Source organism: Etheostoma cragini, chromosome 22 (genome assembly GCF_013103735.1).
Source record: "Etheostoma cragini isolate CJK2018 chromosome 22, CSU_Ecrag_1.0, whole genome shotgun sequence".
Classification (NCBI taxonomy): domain Eukaryota; kingdom Metazoa; phylum Chordata; class Actinopteri; order Perciformes; family Percidae; genus Etheostoma; species Etheostoma cragini.
In genome coordinates, this window is record NC_048428.1 from 11,888,315 (window position 1) to 11,911,043 (window position 22,729).

Below are 22,729 nucleotides of genomic sequence, written 5' to 3' on the forward strand. Positions count from 1 at the left end.
TACTGTAGTTGATGGTGATGCCAGTGAAATAGTTGGCAAATCCCTTCAGATATGTGAGAGAGATGGTTCTTTAAAGTAGCTTTGGCTGATGCAACAGCAAACTCCTAGTCAGTGTCAAGAGCCATTTTGAATCCGCAGCTCTGCAAATGTTTAATAATCTCAGTCTTTTGCCGTCCTCCGTTTTTGAAGTTTGTTTCTTTCTTTTTTTTGGATTTCCAAGCAAAATATATCTTGCCTCTGTTTTGTTGTTTTTTGTCGTTTAGCTTCTTTTAAAATCACGCCGGTCTCAGCTTTTTAGTCAGGGGGTTTTGTTCCTCCAAAAAACAGATTTTTCTGGTACTACCCTAATGAGCCCCTCTCACCGTTTCCATGGAGACAGTCACAAAACTGTCAAGTTTCCTCTCTTTCATAAATCTTGTGGGGGGTGTTCTGCAACTGTCAGAGACACATTTTCAAATGGCAAGTCACTTCTTTCAAAGGTGAACCTTTCTTTTTTTTTGTCTGTGAATTCAGCCAGTTTGGGAATCTTTTTATGAAAACTGTCGCTGCGTCGAAGAATGCCAACGTGCCGATTGTTGAATAAATAAAACACATTTAGCAGCTGAGCCGTTGTTTACTTGACGGTTGGCTTTCTGCACATCTTTCTATGGCTTACGTTGCACAATGTGACTGATCTTGAAGGTGAAAAAGCCACATGTGAGTAAGTAAACAAAAACAAAAACTATTCTGACGTTAAGTCCAACTTCTTTATGGATTAGATTATGGATAACAAACATCATTTTCTCATTCATCGTCGATGCAACAGAGCATCTCCAACACCGTAAACTTGCCCAGAATTTGATTACATTTTTTTAAAAAGAGTGCTTCCCTGACATCAGAAGGACAGTGCTTTGATTTTGTGTCCTTGGTTTATGAGCCTTTGCAAGAAGTTAAATGTGACCGGAGAGGACACTGACGGATTAAAGGACATCAAAGCCTAACACATACTAGTGCTCTGTAGAGAGGACATGTGTGTTTGTGCCTTTGTGCTCCTCAGTCTGACCTCAGGGTGTAAATGCACCCTACGGTCCTGTACAGCATGTACAGCCTGCAGATGAGCTCTGTCAAACCACACCTGCCTACCTGTCATTTTCTGCCAGGGCTCTTGGCTTGGCTGGGAAACATTAGATGAGGCACAAAAGAGAAAGATCTCACAGTCTCCCCTTCACACACAGCCATGCATACATGAATACACTCAGGAATACACGCCGAGACACACCACCACCGCTCATTTTCTGGTAAATAAACACACAATACACACAGGGGACCAGAAATAGTTTAAAACACACTCATATTATACTCATATATTTTAATTTATTTTCTCTTCTTCTGGTTCTTCTTCTTCACAGTTTCATGTTCTTCCTCAATGTCCTCATTTCTGTTCACACATATTTTGGCGTACTGAACCGTGTGAGAGACGGTCCCCTCTCCTCAAGCAGATCCAGACGTCAATCAGACAGCACATGGCATGCCTCCCTGTGAGTGACAGGTGATGCAGATGCACATTTCAGAGAGACGAGCCGCAGCGACACAGCACTGCTGGCAAAACAATGCAGACGGAAAGGGAGCAGGACCGCATGCTGCATTTATCAAACAAGACAGGGACATGGGAAGGGATCGGTTTAACACGGCAACCGGGCATCCACAGTCCCGCACTATAACATGCAGCGTGTTATTTTTACCATGTCTCTGCAGTGTCAAAGCAGTAGAAGTCTATAGTTGTAGTGTGATATTTTACCCAGGCATTTGTTTAAGTTTTTTAATGGCAACTATATAAGTGGAATAAACAGGTTATCTGAGGTTCTACAAGGGGAACGATGTGGTCAGAGTGTGAGGTTGGTAGTCAGACCTTATTGTCCTGTTTGCTACCGAGGAGAAAGTAAAGGAGAAAGAGAAGAAATAAAGAGGGAGAAATGGAAGGAGGTTAAGATTAGCCAGCGCCTATCTGCAGGCGGCAGGCCACAGGGAAGGTGAGAGGTGAGAGGCAGTGAAGCGAGAAGGGGGGTGGGGGGGGGGGGCATCCATCCCCCCCTCTCCACATCCCACTAGCCCACATGCACATACTGTATTCACGCGTATATGAAAACAGTAGGTTTGCAGTCCATAGGATCAAAATTGTAAAGTATATCCCATATTGTAGCTTCTCCCAGCTATGGCAACAAAAGATTGTCATTAAACAAGCTAAAAATCCGTTTGTCACATTGACAGGAATTCAAATGTTTTTTTCTTCCCCCTCAGAATTCTATTTTTGTTTTTCCTCTCTCCTCTTGTCTGTCTCTCTCTTCCTTCAGTTGACTGAATAATCTACTGGCATTTCGGCAAGTAAAATGTCAAGGTTATGCGACTTTGTCTTTCTAGAATTACTGATCTGGGCTTCATTTTTTCTCGCCGTGTGTGAGAAACTGTGCCCCCTTTTATTTCTCTTTCAATATTAAAAAAAAAAAGAAATAATGAAATAATCCAGAAGAATGTGCATGTATTGTTTCCCCCATTGGCATTGAGACAGACAGAGAAACAGCAGCGTCATGTCTGGGAGCAGAGTTTGTTCAAAGCTGGCTTTGTTTGGGATTTGTAAATGCTAGTGGGATGCCAGTAATGGGACCTGGGAGAACGTGATCCTGTATCATTCTTCATAATCTGGATATATCATAAAGAATGGGTCTCATTATCTACCCACAGGTTTAATATGTGATGGATATGTGCGAGCAGCCTCATGCAGTCCATTTTTTCGAAAAGATATTCCTGGGGAAGATATGAACAGTACTTGTTTTGCATTTATTTAGTTTAGTTGAACTTCAGGGTGAATGGTTACCATTTGTATTGTACTCTGTGTGTTTTAAATATGCTCTCCAAACTCCAAGTTCCATAAACATGCTAAGTCATGCCCACCCAGCTGCCCTCTGGGACATTAAAGGCATATTTACCTGAACTGTAGCCCTCTAAGTGCCCCAATCATTCCCTGTGTCACAAGCAATCCGCCAAGGCCACAGTGTTTTTAATTAAAAAGACAGGGGTTTACCCGAGAATAAATCCCTCCAGCATTCCACTTACATTTCAATGAGATGCATCTTGTTTCTGTTGCAAAAGTAGAGTGATGGAATTTCAAATGGCAGCATAATTATGGTGTGCTTTTCCTTCTGACAGAAAATCAGTAGCCAGTCCTCCAGGTGTAGTAAGCTTGGCTGAGCTGATTAGAAACAATCAGGGGACAGAATACACCTTTAACAAAAATTGATGCAGAAGCTTAGGGAATGTTTTATTAGCTTGCAGCTCAGCTAGGCCATGGAGATCACTGCATGTTTGAGCGGGGAAACAGTCTAGCAGTTAATTATACAGCAACAGTTGCAATATTGTTACTCTCTTGCTCTTTTCATGTCACACATTTCAGAAATAGAACCTCACCTTGACAGTCCCAATTCTGAATTACAACCAGATTAACAAAGAAGAGCATGCACTGCAACACTTGTGGAAGATTCAATTTAGTCACTGCACTGTAAAACATGCCCAGTTTTAACACTACAACGTAAATGACTTAGCAGCTTTTTGAGTTAACTAGCCGAACTACTTTGAATGGTTCATGCTAAAATATTATTCAGCATTTCTAATTTAAAACGAGCAAATTTCACGGAAATTGAGAAAATAAGTTAATATGTTAGCCTATTTTGAGTCTAATCTCTGGTGTGCATGGGACTGTATAATTCTGGCAGCTTTCTCATACTGCTAGAAGCTATTTTTAAACCAGGATAAGTAGGCTACTGATCAGTGCTGGACAAGGTAATCAAGTTCACTATATATAACTTGTTGTCAAATCAAATTGCATTTTATTACTGAGCCAAGATCAGTCAAATGTGCCTTTAACCCTGCAAGGCCTTAGTGGCAACATTACATTACTTTATAGAGTAGTAGAAAAATAAGCGTGAAAATAGGTTCTTGATTTTCAAATTTTTGTAAAATTCAGAGGCAAAAAAACAGATACGTTATTTCAACGCATTCAGTGCTATTTTTTTTTTTAGTTTCAAAATCTGATAAAAGATTTATTTCCATACATCTTTATTCACACGCCAATTAGCTTCTATATTGCAGGGTTGATCTGATCACACTGTACTATGCCCAGGTTATTCTCGCTTTGCCAGACCCTCTTCCAAAGCGTCTTGAAGGAGGGTCCGGCTACTCCACATAGCATTTGGGGATGGTAGGAAAAAGTGCTCTGGTTTAATGACATTTCTTTAAACCAATCGGAATCGTCATGGCCAGTGCCAATCACAGCACAGAACCGCTGCAAATATTTGTGTTAGAGAAAACTCAAATTAGACAGATAGTCTAGCTAGCTGTCTAAATTTATCCTGCAGAGATCCGAAGAGCAGTCAACAATAGAATTTAAAATTCCAACACAAAAAGTGGAAGGAAACAGAACGCAAACGCTGTATTTTGGAAGATAGACAAAAATGGCCGCGCTCCACACACACAGCACAGCAGTGTTTTTTGATCCGTCTGCATGCAGCTTCTGTCATTACCACGCTTTACACAAACACAGCATGCTACTCTGCAATCTTCACAGTCTAAAACAAAAGCGGTCAGTCTGAGTCTAATTTAGGGCCCAAGGATTGAAAGTGTGAGAAACCTACTGGTTTTGTGAGGATTATTATCATTTTTGGTAGAGCCCCCATTTTTGGTCACATTTTGAGGGGCATTAGAACGCATGAAAACTCACACGTGCACAGATGTCAAACCTGATTAAAATTGGACTGTTCTGTAGTGATTGGGCCCGGGCAACACCAGGGGGCTCCATAGCCCCCCCTAACGTTCACCATGAGGCGCAAAAAAGGAGAAGTTAATATACCAAATTTTGAGGGAACATAGGTCACATTTTGAAGTCCATGAAGCATTCTTTTGACATTTTTCCACCTAACAGGAAGTCAGCCATCTTGGTTTTTGTGCAAAAATCTTTAGTTCACTAACAGGTGTTTGAAAAGTTGAGGATGCACCAAAATTCTCTAAAGTGTGCTGCCATGTACAGAATAGTAAATTCTTTGACATGAGTTCACATTTAGGATTGGGAGTGTGGTTGCTCCAAGCGCCCCTTAATTTGTTTTAGCCGTTGTTGAGCGCCTCAATATACACAAAAGCTCACAAAAATTGGCTCCCACAATGAAAAAACTAATCTAAACCCGGCCACACACTTCTCAGCCTTCCTGGTAAAGTCTACTTCAAGGTGCGGGAAAGGAGGGTTCCGCCGATAGTGGAACATTGGGTTGAAGAGGAACAATGCGGATTCCATCCTGGTTGTGGAACAACAGACCGCCTTAAACTGTATGTTTCATTCATTTGATGAAACATCAAGAATGGTCCAATTTTACTGTACTGATTCCTGAACGGTTTTGTTCAAAGCTGAAAATGCTACTGTGCTCCGCCAAACCGGAAGTCTTCCATTTGGAATTTAATGCATTTTTCATCTGTTTACATTCTTTCAAACTGAGATTCCGATTGCACAAAACATTGCAGGTACTATCTGACTATCTGACTAACTACCCCCGATGTGCTGGGAGGGGCGAGGGCCCGTTCAAACACAGCTTTGTTGCTTTGTTAACCTTGAAATTTGGATAAGTTGTTGTATACTGCTGGTCGACATGGCTGCTTAATATGTATGTGAATGACATTATCATCATGTATATGTTTTTTATTCTTTATAAATTTAGTTTTATATTATATATATATATAAACACTCAGTATTTTAATCCTAATACACAACGTATTTATTTGTCTCTAATTATTGTCTCCAGAGCGTTAACTTAAATTCAACTTAAAGCAGTGATGTATAGATGTGTACTTCAGGGTGTGTCAGAACATTCTGACATCACTAATGGGTGTGGCTGCAGGTGAAACAGAGCTTCTGACCACGCCCAACCACACCTAGCACTGACGCTGGTTGTGGGCAATAAACTTTTAACCAAGGAGAGAAATGCGGTCTCATTTCTTTTTTGATAACCATATCATCACACAGGATAAATATAGCCTTGAATACTAACAAACTCTGCTGAGGTTTTTATTGTCCTTGTTGTTGCTTTTTTAAACACTCCTGCTCAAGCACAAACCGCTTCTTCTATCTCCATCACTGACACAATGCAGACAATCAGTCCATACCACTTGACTCTGATGGGCTGCCTGTGACTAGACAGCGTTCCACACATCACACACAAGTGGAATGATTACTAGTTACTCAGCCAGCCAAGTGTAGGCTGTGGAGCTACGATTTTACCCCAAAAAAGTAAAATTTAGAGAGACATTAAAGACACAACGGCTGTTGATGCAATAATCAGATGTCTCCACACGCGGCAGATGACAGACATGGGCTTACACAATTTGCATGTACACACGAATACGTTCAATTGTTCAAATGTAACGAGACAAAGACTGTAACACATGCCAACAGACCTTTAAAAAAGCTTTGTGTGTCACCATATCTTCTCTAATGACCTTGTGTCACTCTCAGAATAATTTATATGTCTATGTTATGGAACTGCGAATGTAAGTGTTGTCATGTGTTTACAAACCAGAAATTGGTTCTGAATAGTTTTTTTTTCTTGTTAGCACTTAGTGTTTTCTTCTTCACATGCAAGGTTACAATCAAGCACTTGCAATGCTGTTGCTAGGAGCCATCAACGAAAATGTCAGTCGACTCAGCAAGTGATGAGATTTGACATATGGCATCAAAGCATCATTAGACCTGCACCTGCTGCAGATGGAGTATGCTCTTTCACAAGGGGTTCAGCTCCAAGGGGAGGCCTATTGAGGGGCAGGGAAGGATAAGATGACCGGGAATATTGTGTCAGAAATACAATCGATTTAAATGTTTCAACGATCTCAAGAAGGCCACTTCACCGTGTGTAGTCAGCCACTGAATCTGCATTTAATATTTTTTGTGATTTTCATTTTTCATTCACTCTCTCAGTGGTGAAACAGACATACCAAGCTGTGTTTGAGCACATAAAAAAATCAATGAACTCTATAAAAAAAACAATGGATTCTGCCAATATATATTTTAAAATTGATTTTTATCACAGATTTGTTTGAGCTCAGTTGGGTGGTAAAAATACTACTATCTCAACACATTAGGAGTCTATAATGTATCATTTCCTGCAGGGGGAAATGTAGTTTACTTTGTTTGCAGACAATAAATGGTGTGACAGTATGCCATGCCAAACACACTCAAATTGCTACCGAAAAAAAACAAGGTGAAGCAGTAACCGGAACAATTAACATATTATTGATTACATGTCACAAATGTATGTTACCAAAATTACGTTAAATTGTAGGTTATGAGCTGCACAATTTTGGATTGTATGGCAAATATACTGTATGAGATACCTCTAAAAGGGTAATAGAGCAAAGCCATATCTTCTAATGTATTAATATCTCTATTTAGTTTCTCTAAACACTCAAATTCAGGAAATTTTCCTACATCCAATTTACTTTGAGCCAGTTTGTAGACAGCCAGAGAATCAGTCCAAAATGTGTGTTCCTGTTAAAGACGCAGCAGGATCTATAATGGGATTCACCTTGTGGTAGTCATTAGGTTTGATGATACGTCTGCAAGGTTGCACAACAGCCGAGGAATATGAGGCCATTTAAAATGATTGGGAGCACCTATGGTGCACACATTGATTGCATATGATGTATCCATATCTGAGGATACACCCATTCACACCGGGAAGCAAGTTTAAGTGTGGGTTCATTCACATTCTTATATTATAAAACCATTTGCACTGTTTACAAATCTTGAATCTTGCAGGTAGATGTCAGCGGTAGGTCACATCAGCTGTTGCTAATTAAAGCCAATTCTGTGAGTAACTGCAGCTGGAGTCTGTAATCAGAAAAAGAAGCATCTCTCTTTAACACCACGCAGCCCCAACCACTCCAACAGAGTAAGATTTATATCAAGTTCAGGCAACTTTTCTTCCAGTCATGTTAATAATTTAGCTTGAGAGAAATATGATGTGTTAAATATATAACCCTCATTTCAATGTTTCACATTAATAAATCAACATGTAGGTAAATAAAATAATCAGATTGGATTCTGTTTCAACCAAAAAAAATATTAAAAGGACTTGAACCTGGGCCAATTTAGTTTTATTTAGATATATCCATGTTGCTTCTCTACTTTTACAACAAGGTTGACATTTATTGAGGCAGCAACCTCCAGCGGCCGTCGTTATTACTGATGGGAGGAAAGCAGGACGTAAGGTGACGAAGTTAGCGGTGTTAAAATTACCCCCAAAAGGAGGTAGGATGGGTGGTAGATGTGTCAAAGAAACGCAGTATTTTAATCCAGGTGATAGGAATTAAATTCGGAGCTACATCATATTCTGTGTCACATGCAAAACCAAAAGTAGTGTAATGTGACAGATGTACTGATTTTAACCCAAACCAAATTCTTTTTCTAAAATTAACCGTGTAGCTTTGACACCCGAACATAACTAATTAGTTTTTGTTGCTAATTGTAACCAAAGTTAATTTATGAAACGCTCCTATGGGTCATATCAGAGGGTAAAAAGATATGACCTATGTTTGTAGGGTTTGGGGAACTTTTAGTTCAAACACAAGCCTACATGAATGTTACTGGCCAAAATGACACATTTTGTTTGCAAAATTCTCTAACATTAAAAACACAAAAAACACAAAAGAAATATTTCCATCAAACAAAACAACTTTTGTCAAACTAATACATTTTATTAACCAATCATTACACGATGGACAACAGAATAGAAACTATAGCTCTCAATTTATTTGTGCTTTACACTTGTGCCGTATGTTGATACTTTACATAGTATGTGACAAAATGCATCAGATTATTCCATGTAATTCTTTCTGGGTGGACTGCAAAAGTATATGGTTGCTAGTTTTTGACTATAGTATAGGGCTGATTGAAGAGATGGTCAAAGGAACTCCACGCAGGTGGTGCATTCAAATTTAATTTGCAAGGAATTCCTATCAGCTGTTTTCCTTTTGTTTAACACATTGAATCTAATAACGTTTCAGGTCTTTCTATGAGATCTGTTGTGAAAAAGGGTGTGCAAATGTGTAAAAACAATGTAAAAAGTGTACTCATTTAACAAGAGAAGACTTCTGCATAGAAGGTGTTGACAAAAATGTAAGTGGATCCCAGTTTCATTAAGCGTGTGTTAGCAATTGAATAAAGTTGTATCATAATTATATAATTGTAATCTGTTTATATTGGGACTTAATCTATTTGGGTGTGGCCTGTGTTGAGCACAATCAACAATAATCATTATGTGTTTGGAACAAAACAATTATGTTGTGCAGCCAAAAGTGCAAAACAATGTAAAATATCAACCTTGCTTTTTCTGCAGCTGAAAAGCTTCATTCGCCATCAGTTTGTTGTGTGCTTCACTGATGTCACATTGTAGATGTTTTTGCTGCTCATCAAGACAAGCGTTAAGTCTTGGGGTGCAAAACTTACCAGCTGAGGAGGAGGAGGCTAAGACTCAGTATATACTTTCTCTGTCAGGGCAAAATGTTTCATATTGCAGCTTCAATGAAGATGAATTGATTTTGACTGGGAACTCTATCTAAATCTATTTAAACTCTCTTTAGTTTCCAGATGGTACCAGAATTATTTTAATGAACATGAAAATAAAGATTTAAAGATAGGATTTTTTAATTGACACGTTAATGACAAAATACCAGATTCTGAACCAGCTAAAGCTAAAATGGAAATCAAATTGGCAGCTCACCATCCTTGATGCAAGCACTGCATGCAGGACTTCAGCTTGTGCATTTTTGCATTAGGAGCCTGAAAGTCAATGACAATAACAGTTTTACAGAGTCTACCTCAGAGTCTAAGGACAGCGTGATTTAGCCCAACCATGATCATTTTCACACCAAGGCCAATTATGTGGTAATGAGGAGCTGCATCATAGATTACGTGAGCATGTCTATGTGCATGCACACACACAGTCAATAGCTGTGAAATGCTGGATACTGAAGCATGGACATTACCATGGCGTGATGAATGACTGTTTTCCTCTTTCTCAACATTGCAATATGTTTTAATATAGTCTTGCACCGTACCTTTTCCTGCCCCTGCTGCCTTATGAGGAATCTCTTTTTCTTTATTAAAAACCATTAATTATTCTTGACACATCTAATGGGTATAAATGATTTGAGAGGGAAACATTATAATCGCAGCCTTATTAATAATTGTTGAAAAAGAGTAATAGGTAGTCAGCTAATCTATTATGGTAAAAACAAATTATTATGTTTTAATAGGCTTTAGTGGATCATGTCACACTAGCAAATGCAGGTCCAAGCTTTAGGTCTGAATTATATCTAAATTTATAAATGTCTCTAAATTGGGAATAGTGCTCAGAATTTCACTCTGAATGCTTGCAGAAAGTAACTTAAAGGTACCTCAATGCATTGAAAGTTATACATTTTAAACATTTTTTACCTAAAGCCCACATTTGTAGGGACATAAGTGGCTTAAGCACAATTTATGTGATGATCAAATGGTTGGTAAATTGCTTAGTTGCAGGGTTGCAATGGTGCTCTCAGTCAACACAATTTCCTTTCCTTTCATCACATTACATTGTGGGAATATGTGCAAATAAGAGTGAAAAGTAAAAAAGACCCTAGTTCCCAGTGATACATCACCAGACAAAACAAATAAAATGAAAGATGAATAATGATCCCTAAGAAGTTTAAGATATGCAATAAGCCTAAGCTCTGTCAATGTGAAAGTAAAACCTCATTCAGATACAAGCAGTCTGAGGTGATTAATTGTGTTTTGGTTTTATTAGATTTACAATGTAGTCTTGTCTGATCACAGTAGACTCAAACTGATAGTCATCATTTTGAAATATGGGCGAGAGCCACATTTCACAGAGTGCACTTCCAACTTTTCTGCCATTAAGGAGTTGAAATTTATTTTTGTTTCTAAGAAAGACAGAAGAGTAGAGAACAAAATGCATTTATGAAGTATATGAATCCACACTCCGGCATATTTTTCCTGTGGGAGAATACTGTATAGTCTTTTCAATTCATTGCAGATGGCAAGGGCAAATCACTTATGTGTGGGTTTCTTCTAATTTGCGATTGGCCGGTGGCAAGAGTGTTTTGATTTGTTTTTTAATCACGCAGTGGAAAAAACTTGAAGGCTGTGTGAAGGAATGAAAGAATAGAAATATGAAAGACAAAAAGAAAACAAAACTTGAATCTACAGAAATGCTAGTAGCTCTGTAAAGCTGGACTTATAGACATGTGGGTGCTGTGGGCTAAATTCTACTGTCAGCATGCTAACATGTTCACAAACACAATACCAAAATGCTGATTTTAAGCAGGTTGTAGCGCCGCCATCCCATATAAAAAGGCCAATGAGTTTGCGTGGCACCAGGAAACTTTGAAAAAGGTGTTGTCAAACCAAGTCGATAAGAACCAGTAGAGAAAAAAAATAATAATTCTAAATCAAACAGTAAAAATCCAACCAAGGAAATTTAATTAAACTAAATGAAACTGCAGCAAAAAACAAACAAACAAACAAACTTGCACACCAACTATTATAAAATGTGATTTATTGCAGAACTATCTTACTTCTCTTTCAACATATTAACAGGGCTCAGCCCCTCCCTGCTTAGGGGACATAATTAGGCAAACCTGTTTCCTTGATTGAGCTGCTTAGCTGATCAACCCCGACATCCCAGGCAAAACAACAACAAAGAAAAACACACAGACACACATTCAAACATGCATGCGCGATAGGGCAAACCTTTTCCAACAGATCATAATGAACCTATAAAACTAAAAACTTGTGTCATACACACACCTTGATTGATAATGCGGCGAATAAACTGAAGCATCGGACTGAAAATTAACAATCAAGCAGACACAAGAACACTGTTAATGTAGGGGAACAGGAACTAGGGTAAAGGGAGGAAGGAAACCAAATTTCTACACAGGTAAGATGTTCACCATGCTCACCATCTTAGCTTAGCATGTTAGCATGCTAACACATTTGGAAATAAGCATGTACAGCTGAAGCTGATGAGAATGTCATTAATTTTGCCCCTATTCAGTCCTAAACCAAAGTGTTGGAATTGATTGAAATTGTGATCCAATGATAGTGCTATGGAGAGTGTCAATACCAAAGACATATAGGCTATCTCATCATTTTAATTTTATGTTTATTTTATATAGGGATATGTGTGCAGCATGAGCCAATGCAACACACATCATTTGTAAATCAAGTTTATATGCAATGTTCATATGATTTGGCTTTATATACATAAAAATCAACCAAAGTACACAGCACAAAAATCAAGTAAATACCATACAACTCAATAACAAGCACCAAATCCTTCATGACTGATCCCTCAGTCTAATCCCCAAAATTATTACAATTTATCCTAAGAGAGACGGCAATGTCTTTACCACCTGTTATGGCAATCATGAAATAGTTGTCACAATATAAGAAAAAATACACAAATGTCAACCTCATGGTGTTGATAGAGGAAAAATCAATGGTCAAAGTGAGTAAGAGTCATCCTCCTGGAACCATGAATGTCTTCAAACAATTGTGTGCCAGTCTAGCCAGTTGATGTTGAGACATTTCACAAAAAAACAAGAGGATAAGTGAAAGGTTTAAACTGCTGTTGGCACTAGATGAAAAGTCAGGGAATTTCCGAAGTCATTACGGTTAATTCTCTGTGCACTATGGATATCTGTCCCAAAATGAATTGCAATGCCTCAGGTAGTTGTAGAGATATTTCTGTGGGGATCTGCTGTTACTAGTTACTGAATACAAATTTAAGAAAGAAGTTGAGGCTAAGGAAGTGGGAAAGTAAAAGGTGAAGTGCACACACAGCCGGCTCCTTATCAATGCACTCCAGAGGATTTGATGGCTTTCAGATCACCCCCCCTTCCCCCCTTATTATGATCATATTCAGAGTGTTGATTGAAGGGAGTGAATCAGCTTCCAGCATCATGCAGAAAATTCATAGAGGCAGGGAAATGAGATGGATGGCTATTCCCCCATCCTTTTATGTATCCATGGAACACTTCACAGTAATATGCTCTCATTCTAGTTTACCTTTCCTCTGTATTTGGCTTCAACTCTGAAGCTATAGTATGGCCCCTTTTTCCATTTGGAAAGCTGGCTTCTGGAGATAAAGACACTGAAAACAAAAACAGAAGAAGACAGTTGCTGAGAATAATTTTGACTAACTACAGTGACTGTGGATCTAATGTGTGACCTTTGTAGGTGTTGGTGAGTCCCATTTCCATGGGATTACAAGCCCTGTTAAACACACTGCAGTTGTGGGAGAAAAAGACAAAAAGATGACATTAGAGAACCCAAATTACACACATGTCCCACAACAATGACTTTTTTTACTCAGGTGTTTACAGGAATCTTCAGCTAATGGCCGACAGAATTGAGTTTCAGCTAGCAGGACCAAGCTGTGAACAGTTGTTTACACACAGGCGAGAGAGAGAAAGGTTGATGCCATCTGGCCTCTCTGAGAAACAAACCCAAAGAACGGCTATCACGTGTCGACGCTCCTTCTGCTCTCCTTCCCCATCGTACATGAAGTGGAGATCTAACATCTCAGTGAAACACAGGGTTATTTTTTCTCCTTTGATCGTAGCCTTTTTTTTTGTCTTTCAACTCCTTTCAGTCATTGTTAGAAAAAGCCCTATTATCTGTGGCAATTGCATTCATCCCATTCCCTGCGGCAAGGGCAGCTGTAGATGAAGTGATCCGATTATCTGGGGATTGTCACTCAATATCTTTAAAATTTGGATGATTCAGCCTAGAAAAATGTTACCATTGAACCAACAAATGAAATTGTTTGTTTATTTATATATTTTTAAATGGGCCAAACATTCCTTTTAATTTTGTAGAATAAAGAATTTTCTTGGGGCTACGGCACTGTATGTGTCACCTTTCATCAAATCTCTCAGGTTTTCCGACGTTGTGGGGAAGGGCTTATTGGGAAGGAGGCCAACGTTTGCAGAGGACATTTTGTCCAAAACTATAATGCCATCGAAATCTTGTTAAAATCTTGTTAAGCAGTTACTTGTGTGGCCAAAAAGCTGAGAAGGGTATGGTCGCCATATCTGAGCAAATAAACACATGCTAGGTACACAAGCACATGCAGATGAGTGAAAAGCTGTGACTGACAAAATGGTATTGTCAACATGATCACAATAAGGTCAGGTCTATATTTGCACTTAGCACACATAACCTGTAGACTGTGAAGAAGGTGAAGGAGAGGGAAAGAACTGGGAGCCAAATCTGCCTCCAGGACACAATAACTCACCAGTAAGCTTCCACAGCAAGTCGCGAGATTATGTCGGGATCATATTTTTTCCTCCGACCATCATTTTTCCCCTGCCATGATTAGCATGATGTTGGAGCACTGAAACCAACTGCAGCCTTGCACTTATCCCCTTTCTCGCTGCCAATCTGAAGGCAGAGCGAGAGAAAGAGAAAAGCAGTGAGTGAGCGCTGAAGAAAAGAATAAAGGTAACGAGAAAGAGAAAGCAAATGAATGAAGCAGTCACTTCCTAATGATAGGACCACTTTATGTGATTGAATGGAGGAATGAAAAACTGATAGGTTACCAAGAATTGAGCCACTAAAAGATATGAGAACTCTGCATACGCACTTTGCTTCATACCAACGTACCAATCAATGTCATGCCTTTGTGTTTTATGAGGAGGTCGGTGGTTATCAAAGAGTTGACATTAGAAGGAATAGTAAAGTCAAATATAGCCAATTTCAAACAACAAAGCCAGCTTCACTAGCATGGACCACACCACAACCATGTGTTAGTTAAAGATTTAATGAACATTATGAAAGTGAAGATGAACATAATGAATGTGCAAATAGAAAAATGTATGTGGATGTTGTCTGATAGCTGGTCTGGGAGGATATATGATGACCGGGTGGAGGAGACTCAGAGTGGGGGTTCCGTCTCAGAAGCAGTTTTTGCCCGAATAGTTTACAGACTACAGTGTCAGATTGTGAAGAAACGAGTTGTGCATGGGGTTGACGGAGATCGTGAGATTGTTTGTGAATGCAAGATTGGCATACCTGGGATGAAGAGCAGCCTTGGAACTGAATGGTTTGGTCATAGATGCCTGATCTGGCGGGTGTGGATGCTGCGCCGATGTGGAAAGAGTGGCTGTAATAATGTTTGGGTGATATGGCTGAAATGCAGGGAATCTGTTCAGATGTTTCTGGAACCAGAATCAAGTGGCCATTTCTGAATGGTGAAAAGTGGGTGTTGTGGAGATGCCTTGGCGACGTACCTGGAGGCAATGTTTTTGGGTTTGGTGGTTGAGGTAGGAGCTGATGTGGAAGACACAAATGAGGAAAGAAACTTCTATGTGAATATGAGAGTTTGAGGTGTGGCCGGTGAGGTCTGACAAACCGGCGGTGACAAGAAGGATTATAGATGGATGAAGTTGGGGCAAATTCTGAAAACAAAAAGCTGAAAAAGCTTTGAATGGAACTACCATGGGTGATGAAATTGTAGATGGACATAACGTCCAGAGAGGGAAATGGAAGCCAGTATGTGACTTAAGTGCCTTAAAGCAATTCGAGCCAGTCAAGTAGGCTAAAAGAGTGCTGGCCAAGACTGTTGATGATGGCGTCTTGTGAGGCGTGACAGGTTTCTCAGCTGGTGTGTTGGTGGAACATTCTGGCTGAAAACAGTGACACTGGTGGGGGGTAAGTGACCGATTCTGGAGCCGAGTGTCTGAAGTTCTTCGAGATGTCTACTCTGGCTTTGTTGTCAAAGTAAATGAGAATGGACTTGTGACCGTCCCCAAAGTATGGCAGCGACAATAATAGGGTATAGGTTATGGAATGTTGACAAAGGAGACCCAGACTTTGTGCCCAATCACAGAATTCCGAGGGCTGAGCAAAAGCGAATCATCACCCCCGCAGCAACCGCTAAACCCACAGAGTAAAGCAGAATGACGAAGTCCACGTAGAAAAGGGGAAATGCTGTTCTGAGAAGCCAGGAAATGCTGCCACAAGTGCTTGACAAGGAGAGGGTAGATGCCGATCCCAGCGGCTTTAATTTCCCAACCTTACAGACTGAGGGGATGAAGCCTGAGAGCCGCTGGAAGCTGAAGCTAAAGACGCTGGGAGCTGGGGATCGTTTGGCAATGGAGTGGAGATCCGGGCGAAGCCAAGGCATGGTGATCACGGACCGCAATCACCGCCATTGAGACATGTGACGGGATCTGACTCCTGCGGCGTGACTGAAACATGCCCTGTTCCGAATTTCCTTCGTGCAGATCATTGTTGACATCCGGTGAGCTTAGTCATAGCTCCGGATCCATGACTGAGAGCGTAAAATGCTGACCCTCTTACGTCAAGCAATCAGAGACACAAGCCTGGCTGCGCAGCCCGGTATATGTAGGTTTGTCTGCTGATTAGAGGTGTGGTTTAGGCGGGGCCCTGCTCCCGGTCCTTAGTTTATAAATTAACTTCCTTTCTGGGATGAAAAATAAGTTGTGATGAACAATTGATTTTCAAAGTCAAATTGTAATATAAAAGAAGTTCCTTGAGTTTTTTTATTCTCAAATAAAAAGAATAGTCGATAGCCCCTTATGAACTGCTACGTGTCTAACATATGGAATTTTATATCTGTCAAAACAGCTGCGGTTGTTAATCAACGTTTATACTTGTCAGGTTCGGGAACATGGAGCTCCCTCTACACCTTGAATTATAAACTGTTCACAAGTATAGCACATAAAGGTAAAGCCTCTGAACAACCACATGTTTACATTCATTCTGACGGATTAGACCTACAGATTGAAAGTGGGCCAGAGCTTTGATGGGAATTTATTGGGTGTCAAAAAGTATGCCTTATAACAGGTGCCACAGAGCTTATAGGTGGCTCAGGAAAACGTAAATCAAACAGTCAATACCAGGGGTTTCCAACCTTTTATTCATCTGCAGGCTACTTAAAAAAAAACTAAAGTGGCCCGAGCCATTTGCATCACATCGCTTACATTTGTTTACATAACACACATAACCTGAATGAAGCTGCTGTTTGTACATGTATGAAACTGCAACACCCAAAGCTTATGAATTCTTCAATTCACGTCAAGATTCACTTCTTTCAGACCACATAGTTAGCTACCTCACTTTAAATATCATGGTAATTTTGTGTCTCATTTTTTCAACCTATTGGTGAACTGCTGGAAACCTGCTCGCAAGCTACTTGTTGGAGACCCCTGGTCTACACACTCCCACACAGCCCCGGTAAGAGGTCTTAACTGAATACACCTGTGTTGGTGTTCAGAGCCTTTAATGTTGGGCAGAAAACAAAGGAAAACACAGACTCTTCCAGGGGAAGGCAGCTACTTTGGTAGACTGGATGTTCAAATATCAGTAAAATATCCCAAAACCAAAGTATACACACTCTTTCATATTGTATAGCAGAGCTGAGTGGCTTGACCATCAATTTCTTTGTGTGGCATTATTCAAATCCAGCCAATCACAGCTTTGTAGATTCCTGTTGCATTTCAACGAGAATTTATTGACCCAAGTGTGAAGAATTTAATAAGAAATGTTCTTATTTGACGTATTCAACAAGAAACTAAAAAATAGCTAGTTCAGGATTTTCTATAAATCTTTTTATATTTACTGCTGCATGATATGACCATTTTGAGCTGCTTCCTACATGAAAGTAATGTTTTGTTTTGTTCTTTCTAATTGGTTTTCATTTCACTTAAAATGTTGCAGTATGTTATGTTTCCCATTGAAATCAATTATTTATTCATTCTGACCATGTCTTAACTGGGTTAGCTGGAGTGGGAAAAGTAAATTTCATGGCTTAAGGTTGTCTTGTATTTTTTCATGAGGTCTTTTCAACCCTAGGGAGTGCACTCTGAAATAAGTGTAGTCGGACTCGTGGAAGGCTGGCAACCAGCGTGCCAGTGTCTTATGAGAGCAGATGGACAACAGTGCCACAGTAACCCATCAGACCAAATGTAACTTATGACTTCTACCTTTTAACTTGTGGCATATGGTTCAACGCCTGAACTATTCAAAGTTTGGCAGGCTGTGAGCACAAAGGTCCAACCACATTTGTTCTCTAAGATGGAACTTTCATAAAAGGCTGGATCTGAGGAGTTTACATGTCAGACCATATGGATACTACTCCAAGTAGAAGGTTTGCTACTAAAGATTATTTTTTATTTTTTGTCTTCTAAAGGAATAGTTTGACATTTGGAAATAAACCAGCATAAAAACTGGAGCAGGTAGACCCAAACGCAGGACACTGTAGGCAAAGGAACTTGGATCAAAAGGAATGATAAATATCATACAAGCAAGGAAACTGATCCTAACAGAATACAACCAAGGATTCCAACAACCTGAGCCGAAAACCAAGGGTGTGGTCAAATAGTCCTTTTTGCTTAGGAAGGTTCCGCTAAGTGAAATGCCCCATAAGTATTTAAAGAGATATTTTGCTGATTTAAATCCCGGTCTCATGGCAGTGTGTGCAGATGAATGGTGTGTGGCTTTCTTGCGTGGCCACACACATGAAGCTCCCAGCTGAGCAGATCAACGGAGGAGCGAAGTTTTGTGCACTGGCGCCACAGAGGGAAGCCAAGCACTATTCATCTAAACAAATAGTCTTGCATTGCCAGAGATAGTCTAGCTATCTGTCTGGATGTACCCTGCAGAGATCTGAGGTTCAGTTAACCATAGTCCTCATAAATCGGCGAAGCGTTTAAAAACGCCCACGCAAAGAACAACAGCAGAAGGTAACGGGCAAAAAGAGTGTGATCCGGCAGAATATTCGTCAGTACTGGAGTGATCCTGGAAGTGGAACGTTGTGGATATAGGCTATCTAAACAAAGATTACACAGAGCTGGTTTTAAATCGACAAAGTAGCCCTTTAAGTGGTGGCCATGATAACAGCTGGTCGAATTCTCTAAATGATAAAGAAAAGGTGCTTCAATGCTTCCTTTATTATCTCCTTTAGCATAGGATACACGGGACCAACCTTAACAAAAGCAAAGAAGATAATTCCATCCCACAGTTCCTTGCATTGGCCTCATTTAAAGCAACACAACACCATTCGGCCAATATTTAGGTGCTGGTCTCTATATTGGACAAAATAACTTATGATTTGAGCATTCAAGTGGATTTGGATAACGTCAGAGCTGATCTATAGGTTTAAAACATGTTGAATTTAAACTATTATCTGGCTTAAAATGTCTTACCCCTTTCCTCGAAAGACAGGACATTCCACTCTCCCTCCACCAGACTCTGTAGGCCACATTGCTTTTGTATTGTAGTGATGTGAGTTCTTTCTTTAACACTTTACCTAAGTGATTAGAGAGGTTGCTTTCAGTAATTGTACATATTTCAATGCGGGTAGTAATGTCACTGCAGCAAATATTGTGGGACTTTTAAGCAACAAAAATAAAAACAGAATTTGACAGCGGAAACAGAAATTTCAGCTTCTAAAATTGATCAATGAAGTTACGCAGCTCATTGTAACTTTGCACAGTGGTTGTGTTTTACATTTTAGAGAAGGTTAATATTTTTTCTCACTAAAGACTTATTTCACCCACCTGCAACCATCTAACCGACGCAATCCGTGCATCACTGCATCACTACTATGTTCAGTAGGTTTGTAGGCCTAACACGTTATACTTATCTTACATACATTTCTTGTAATACAATCCCTACATGGGATTTATGTGGACATATGAGTGGGCAGGAGGAGAGCTTGAGCAACTAATAATACTAAACTGTATTCATAAAACCTTTCATACAAGAAATATATCTTTCCCTGACCTCATGTTTTTCTAAAAGTGGTTGGGGAAAGACGTGTACGTAACAACTACGTTCAAACAAATCTGACGATGAGATGAAGCCCAGGTGAGGAACGGCGAGGAAAAGCTTTGGTAACAGGGAAGGACTAACAAGGCTGATTTGGAATAGGTGTGTGAGGTGCAGCACATTAACGCAGGAGGAAAGACAGCAAACAGAAAAAAACAAAACCCAGAACTCAGTCCAGTCTTCACAAAGAGGGCTCGTTGACACAGAGAACTGTGACACACTCAGCGTGAAACTGAATATGCATATTCCCCAGTAATGTTTATATATTTATTAAAAATTAAAATTATGATATCAGAGGCCAAACCCTATTTTTATAAGTATTAAGTGCATGCAAAGTTGTTTATGACATGTTTCCTGTGCAGATCAAGTCTGGCTCTACCTAATTGATCTGTTAAAATTGAGGATTAATTAACTTATACTAATTTACTTAGTCCTGCTTTCTGTCTTCTTTCCCCTTTATATTCTATAGACAAAGAAGAACAGCCGTGCAGAGCGCTGGCAGACATAGAGGCTCTCCAGAGTGCATTGTAATGGTTGTACCTGCTACCTTCATCAAGGGGGATGTTACATAGCCTCTCTAACTGAACTACTTTAATTAATGCAGTGGCAACTTTTGGGGATGGAGAATATTTTTAAATGCTTAATAATTCAAAGAGTACATGCTGTAACATGTTCTGGTTTGTTCAAATAGTCTTCCTGTCCTTGGATTTAATTTTCGCTCAGATATCACCGAGGATGTAGAGGAGGATTTTTTTTTTTGTACCTCAGCTGTGTGCACAGTCTGACCAATGTGCTTTTGTTGTTGTGTCAGTCATGGCCAATCCCCCCTCCTCTTTCAGGTACTATGTGGACTAGAAGAAATGTGTACCGTAATGAGATCATTATCCTCTGTTATTCAGTCTGAGTTGCTCTCTGGTTCTCTGCCAAGATAAATTAGAAGAGAAAAGGGGTGGTGAATATCTTGCACATTTAATCTAATTGGTGTCACTTTTCTCCCTCCATTATGGTACTTTAATAGCCCTATCTGTCTCCATGTGGTTTCGGTGTGTTTAGGGTCAGTGGTCAGGGCCTGATCTTTCTGCTCAGATCACGTTAACAAACCACACATCCTCAACACGGACATAAACAAAAGCTATTACAAACAACGAGAGCAACAACAATAGTGTGTCACTTCAATTTGCATCATTAAAAAAGTAACAGTCAACCTCTAATCTATGACTTCTTTTAAGTTTTCATACAAGCTTGGAACAGATGGGTCTTTCTTTTAATGCTGATGCGGGACACTTGACATTCTCTTACAGTCGCGTTTGAGAGGGAACTCTAGGAGATCTGAATGGTCGAGGGGAGCCCTTTGAACGTATCAGTGCAGCTTTGCCACTGAAATGAAGCTGGGTTGTCTGACACTAGTCTGTGATTTTGTTAAGAGGCTATTAGTGCTTCCCCGCCAGCAAAAGAAGAACTCACCATTAGTTCTCCAACAATCGTTGGTGAGGAAGGAGTACAGGCCCCAGGCAGTGTTTGGATTGGGGCTGCATCAGTGCTCCATTGCCCTGAAATCTATTATGCACTCTAATCCCTCTAACCTGCTCCCCCAACACGTCTTTGAGTCATGAGTAGACTGGGCGTCCATCCCAAGCCCGCATTCAGACCCTACTCTCTCCTACTCTTTCTCTCCCTCTCTTTCTAGATGGAAGATTTCCCCCAAGTGCCCATTCTCTGTGTCAGTTCAACATGTAATACAGGATCATCAGTCAGCTGTGAGATGGCCAGGACGCTTCACTGTAAAAGGATTTAAATACTCCGAGGTGCCAAAGGAAGTGTCCCTGTAGGCTTGGAAGGAAGAGGCACACAGTATGGATTGGCTGATAAGTGAAGGCGGAAAGGAGATTTGCAGTGATGTCACACAGGAAGTCTTCTGTGAGTCATGTTCACCAACATTGTCAAAGCTCATCATGAGCAGTTCCAAGTAAGGAAGAGAGGCCGTTTTAATTTTCTTTTGTAAATCATTGGGAGGAGGAAAAGAAATATCAGTGTACTCCAATTGAATAAACAAAGGCACAGATATACATATTTAATAGCATGCATAATTGATCGTTTTCGCTCGCAGGGAGTCCTTTGCAGTATACGCTGAGTACTGAAGACATAAAAATAAAACATGAAGTGTGAAAGTCATTAAAACAGTTTTGCAGAAGTGGTGGTACTGACTCTCACTTGAGTTGCATTCACTCCCAGCTCCCTCCAGTGTTGGCACAGGTGCCAGTGGCTAATTGGGCAGTGATTAATCACATCCACTGTGAACTGCATGACCAATTAGGGGAGCCAGGGCCACTCTGCTCTGTAAGTGGGAGTGCGGTTCACCTCCCGGGTCCATCAACGAAATGTCTTGGACCACAGAGAAACTTCAGGTGGAGTTGTGTCAGACTGTGGCTCGTTCTCTTGTAGAAAATACAGTGCTTGTGGTCCGATAAGTAGCAGAATGAGAGTAGACACCACCGGGCTTTCTCAGATGGAACATCACATCATACTCTGAGGATTTTAAACAATGTAAGCTTTTATTTTGGTTAAACATAAAATGTTCACACAAAGGCAAATCAATGGATAGCCATTTTTAAGTGGGGCCAAAACACTTGCCAAGGAAGTGGATATGAATATTAAACAATATTTAAATTAAAGTTAATGTGGGAAGATCACAACTTGGATCTTATTTGGTGGTTTTGGCCATCAATCCCGAAATAATAATACTTTGTACACCAAGTTAATGACGTGTGGGAATGTGTCAATGTTGCTAAAAAGATGTCC